The sequence below is a fragment of the Helianthus annuus genome, chromosome 11 (genome assembly GCF_002127325.2).
Source record: "Helianthus annuus cultivar XRQ/B chromosome 11, HanXRQr2.0-SUNRISE, whole genome shotgun sequence".
NCBI classification, from domain to species: domain Eukaryota; kingdom Viridiplantae; phylum Streptophyta; class Magnoliopsida; order Asterales; family Asteraceae; genus Helianthus; species Helianthus annuus.
Genome location: NC_035443.2, coordinates 110,715,227 through 110,721,747, shown reverse-complemented (window position 1 = coordinate 110,721,747; position 6,521 = coordinate 110,715,227).

Sequence of the window (6,521 nt, the reverse complement as noted above, 5' to 3'; positions counted from 1 at the left end):
ATATAAATTAACTTAAAACATCAGTAGGTAATAAGTTTTATATGCTAAAATAGTTTTGACCCATACTAGGTGCTTAAAAACGCTTAAAAGTCGGTTTTAAGAGATATTCGGGTTAAAATATGAAATCTGAATTTTTGATCAGTTTATAAAGTTCAAAATATTTTATTTATCATATAAAATTAGTAGCAAGAAGTTTGGCATTGAAATGTTAAGTAAAACTCATTTTATGCACAAAAAGGGTAAAACCGACAATTACCGAATTCAAGTTATAATCCTATGTTATGCTAAGCTTAAAAATAAATAAAAATCTTCAAAAATCCCAAAATATTATTTTAGAACAGTAGGTAAAAAGTTTGGTATCAAAAATCGGGTTTAGATAAGCTTTATGCTAATTACGCCATTTAAATAATAAAAAGCTCCTTAATTACACTATTGAGCATACCTCCTAATCTAGACCTCAAACTAATGTCAAATTTTCGGTACAAGTCTAAATATCAGTAGCAAAGGTGTTAGTCCATTCACATTGCTAAAAATCTCAGTTGTATGTAAAAAGGGCGTTTATGGCATTTTTTAAGCATAATTACGATCAAGTGCATATAATTCAAACCATTAGGCACCATGCAATATAACTCCAGAGGGTTATACTACTAAGTAATGTGGTCTTAATGGAAGCTTAAAACATGGAAGAATTAAGCTTGAACGGGTCAGAACTGAAAGTCAAAGCAAAAGTCAAGCTTTTGCGACTTTCGGTTATAAACTGACCTTAGACTATCAATTGCCGGATTAGGACTGATAAAACATGTTTTAATACTAATTACCAAGTCATTAGAATGTTAAAATATAATTTAGAACTTCTGTTTTATTAATTTTAATAATTTTCAAACATTCTATCCAGTTTGACTTTTTGTCAAACTACTTTGACCCCACAATTCACTAGTCAAACGAGATAATTAGGAGGTGCCCTTTTAGGGGTTAATCACCTACCTTAATATGGTTCCATAACCACTTTCAATTTGATCAGTGGCTGGTCCATATGAAATTAATACAAAAGTCAAACTTAATTTATGATAAGTTTGACTTTTAGGTAATTAAGCTAATTATAATGACTAAGCAAGTAATTAGAGGCTTATTAGTGGTCCTAGCTGTCTTTTCTACCCTTGAAAGTCTTCTCCTAATGATGCAAGCTCCAGAGACAAGTCCTTATTGAAGCTATTTGCAAGTGTGCATAAGAACACTACATAAGTGTTTATATAGGAATTTCCAAGTGCCTTGATTACTTCCAGGTGTTAAGAGACATCCTAGGATCACCCCAGGTGTCCTAGATGATTTATAAACCGACATATAGCTCCTGGAAATCGATATCTTTGAGGTTGAGGCGGTGTAAATGGTTAAAACAACATCTGTCCAATTTTTCTGCGCTGGTCATTCTCAGGCGGGCCGCGTAAGCCATAGAGGAGGCTTACGCGGGCCGCGTAGGCCGGTTTAAGTGTCAAAACAAGTTTCAAGGTTGGCAGATTCAGTCCCTTGTTGTTTTTAACCCCTTTTAACCTCATTGTTGACATGTAGGGCCCTTGTACTCATTTTGTTGAGGCTCAAGGATGAATAAACTAACTTCGTTAGGCTCGGGTTCGTTAAATATCATTATGAATGCAAGTTTCATCAAGTTGACACTTATAGCCCAGAGTTTTGAAAACATGCTTAACGATCTCGAAACCACGTGAAATTTTTATCACTTATTCTTGGGAGTATATTTGAATATTCCGAAGCCTCGGTTTCATTTAAAGGTCACTCAGAGGTCAGAATTAACATGTTGACACGTTTAACCCTTGTAGTTTTATAATCTTCCGTTTATTTTCACGAACGGCTTCTTATATCCAATTAATCACCCGGTTAAGAATATTTTTTCACGTATGGTCATTCAGAGGCACAAGTTTGGCATGTTGACACTTTTGGTCCCTTCGCTTACATATTTTCATTGTTTGTCAACTTTAGTCCCTTAAACTCAATCTTTCGCATATTTAGAGTTTAGGACACGTGTCTATACATAGCTGGACACGTTTTTACGTGGTGTTACATCCTCACCCCCTTAAAGGAAATCTCAACCCCGAGATTTACTAGAATAAGTGAGGGTATTTCTGTCTCATAGTGGATTCGAATTCCCATGTATATTCGGGACCTCTACGAGCATCCCATTTGACCTTCACTATAGGCAAATGCTTTCTTCGGAGCTTTTTAACCTGTCGATCCTCGATCGCTATAGGTCTTTCAACAAATCTCAAGCTTTCATCAATTTGCACGTCTTTATGAGACATAGCTAGCGATTCATCGGCTAGACATTTCTTGAGATTACAGATGTGAAATACATTATGAATTCCACTCAGCTCCTCTGGCAAGTTTAGCTTATAAGCTACACTGCCGACACATTCAACAATCTCGAATGGTCCAATATATCTATGGCTCAACTTGCCCTTTTTACCAAAACGCATCACACCTTTCCAGGGTGACACTTTCAATAGAACTTTATCGCCTACCTCAAACTTTAGAGGTTTTCGCCTCTTATCAGCATATCTTTTCTGCCTATCCCTGGCAGCTTTAAGGCGATCACGAATCTGGACAATCTTGTCCGTCGTTTCAAGGACTATATCAGGTCCTGAAAACTGAGCTTCTCCTACTTCTGCCCAACAGACAGGCGTTCTGCATTTCCTACCATATAATGCCTCAAAAGGCGCAGCCTGAATGCTTGTATGGTAGCTATTGTTATAGGAGAACTCGATCAATGGCAGGTGGTCATCCCAACTTCCACCTAAATCAATAACAGATGCACGAAGCATGTCTTCTAAAGTTTGAATTGTACGCGCACTTTGTCCATCCGTCTGAGGGTGGTAAGCAGTACTAAAATTCAAGCGTGTGCCCAAAGATTGTTGGAAACTTTTCCAAAAATGAGAGGTGTATCTAGTATCTCTATCAGAGATAATAGACACTGGCACTCCATGAAGAGCCACAATCTTATCTACGTACAACTGGGCTAACTTATCGGAGCTATGAGTCTCCTGGATGGGTAGGAAATGTGCTGACTTTATCAGTCTATCGACTATTACCCATATGGTATCATTTTTGTGCCTTGTTTTGGGTAACTTGGTTATAAAATCCATAGTTACCATTTCCCACTTCCATGTGGGGAGTTCCGGCTGTTCTAGAAGACCTGATGGCTTTTGATGTTCAGCTTTAATCTGAGCACAAGTCAGGCACTTAGCTACATGTGTAGCAATAGATTTCTTCAAACCTATCCACCAATAATTAGCCTTCAAATCTTGATACATTTTTTCACCTCCAGGGTGAACTGAGTACTTGGAGTTGTGGGCTTCCTGGAGGATCACATCTCGAAGTCCTCCCTGAATAGGAACCCAAATTCTTCCATTCATTCTGAGGATTCCATCCTTTCCAGGTGTTAAGTGCTCAGTGGTTACACCTAACTTTTCATTTGGAAGGTTAACTTCCAAAATAACATCTTTCTGTGCAGCTAATATTCTTTCATTCTGACTATTCTTCAACTCAATGCTCTTGGCATTGTTCCTTTATGGTTTAACTCTTTCTTTTCGGCTTAGAGCATCAGTGACCACGTTCGCTTTACCAGGATGGTAGCGAATCTCGCAATCATAGTCATTCAGAGTTTCTATCCAATGGCGTTGTCTCATATTGAGCTCTTTCTGATTGAACAGATGTTGGAGACTTTTGTGATCCGAGTAGATCACACACTTTGTTCCATACAAATAATGTCTCCACAACTTTAGTGCGAATACAATGGCACCCAATTCTAAATCATGGGTGGTGTAATTCTTTTCATGCACTTTTAGTTGTCCTGATGCATAGGCGATCACCTTGCCTCGCTGCATAAGTACACATCCCATACCGGTTTGTGAAGTATCACAGTATACAACAAACTCTTCTACTCCTTCTGGTAAAGATAATACAGGAGCATTGCTCAATCTTTGCTTTAAAATATCAAAGGATTCCTGTTGCTTTGGACCCCAGTCAAATTTTACATTCTTACGGGTCAAAGAAGTTAATGGTGCAGCTATTCTCGAGAAGTTCTCCATGAATGATACAGGCGCATTAGTGAGCCCAAAAGGCATCACTAAGAATTCAAAATGTCCATACCTTGTTCTAAATGCCGTCTTCGGTACATCTTCAGTTCGGACCTTGAGTTGATGATACCCAGATCTCAAATCAATCTTCGAGAAATAGCTCGCCCCTTGGAGTTGGTCGAATAAATCATCGATCCTGGGTAAAGGATAACAATTCTTGATCGTTACCTTATTCAATTCACGGTAATCAATGCATAAGTGCATTGATCCGTCCTTCTTTTTCACAAACAGTATTGGAGCTCCCCAAGGCGAAGAGCTGGGCTGAATAAAACATTTCTCTAGTAAATCGTCTAATTGAGTCCTGAGCTCTTTCATTTCCATAGGCGCTAGGCGATATGGAGCTCTTGCAATAGGTGCAAATCCTGGTAGAATGTCTATCCTGAATTCCACTTGCCTCTCAGGAGGTAATCCAGGTAACTCGTCAGGAAAGACATCAGGATACTCTGAGATGATTGGAATGTCTTCAATCTTCGGCTTTGGACCATTCACATTCACTTGTGCCATGTAAATGACACATCCACTTTTCATACACTGCGATAACTTGAGAATAGAAACATTGCTGGGTAATCCATATTGTGTATCTCCCTAAATAGTGACTGATTCACCAGAAGGGGTTTTGATAATCACTAGCTTTTTATCATAGGCAATCTGGGCTTGGTTATGCGACAACCAATCCATACCTAAAACTATATCAAACCCAGCCAATTTCATTGGCAAGAGGGATAGTGAGATAGAATGATTCTTAATGGATATGGAACATCCATCAAGAAGAGTGGAACTGTTTCTAAAGTACCATCGGCAAGCTCTACCTCATATCTTATGTCTAGAGTCTTAATAGGTAAATTCAATATCTTACAGAACTTATGGTCTACAAAAGACTTATCAGCACCGGAATCAAATAAGACTCTAGCATAGTTATTATTGATGAGGAAGGTACCTGTTATGACGTTCTCGTCGTTCACCGCTTCCCTCGCTTGCATCTGGAAAAACCCTTGCATTTGTTTTCTTTGCCTCCTCGGGCTTCTTTGCATTCTTGGGGCAATTGGTTTTGATGTGCCCCTTTTCATTGCAACCATAGCAAGTTGCATCTTTGATATTTCGGCACTCAACCGACTTGTGCCCTTTCTTTTTGCAGATCCCACATGGTTTGGCCTGTGGGTCTTGCTTTCACTTTCCAAAGTGCCTTTTATGACATGTCTTACACCTGGGCTTATCATTTGACTATCCCTTTTTGGAACCAGAGTTCCCCTTGGCCTTTTTGTTCGATTGAGGAGACTGGTTATCCTCTCTTTTCCTTTTCCCTTCATCAGTAGCCTTCTTTGCCCTACTCCTCACAACATCCAAAATGAGGGACAATGATAGATCCACAGCGGATCTATAAGCGGCTGGCTTAGAGGCCTTAACATTTCCCTTTACTTCCAGGGCCAAGGAACCGATGAAACGCGCAATGCGTTTGGGTTCAGGAATGACTAAATATGGTACAAGCCTTGACATCGAGTTAAAACTAGTCACATAGGATCCACAATCCAGATCCTTCATTACTAGGGTGAGGAAATCAGTCTTTATCCTCTCTACCTCGTGTTGAGGACAGTAATTGTCCTTCACCAAGTCAACAAACTTCTCCCAAGAGAGATTGTACAAGTGAACCTTCCCAGTGGACTGCACTAGAGCTTTCCACCATGTGAGGGCATCGCCCTTAAAAAGATTGTGATACAAACAAAACCACATCCTCCTTAGCACATCCGCTGATGTCTATCACAGTCTCCATCTCGTCCAACCATTTCATACAATCAATCGCTCCCTTTTCTCCTATAAAATCCCTCGGCTTATAGGAGACAAAGTACTTATAGGTACAACCCTTGGTGTACCTAGGAGTCGGCTTGAGGACTATCTGCCTCTTGGGTTCACTACCCTGGTTAGATGAGTGCTGAGACTCGCTCTTCTTATGAGTATGTGGTTGAGAATGGGATCTTGAATGAGTTTGAGACCGAACAACACTCGGCTCTTTAAACTTAGCATCCACTGCCTGAGAAACTACTGCGGTGATCATTGCTTAGAGTTCGGCACCAGTGATATTAATCCTGGTGTTGTTCCCGTCTGCAGGATGATTGTTTGCTTCATCCGAGCCAGCCATTTCTGAATACTATATCAAACAATGATGATATTTAAATTATATATATTGATTCATCGCATTGATGATCAGATGGCCATGGTATTATTAAACCTTTTAGACCATTTTAAGCAATAATTAAATAACCAATAGAATATAATATCCTTTATATTTTATAGACAGGGGAATTAAAATTTCACAACTGTCAATGTCGTAAAAGACATTTAACATTAGGCTCGTCTCGAAGGACATTTAATAGCTTAGAA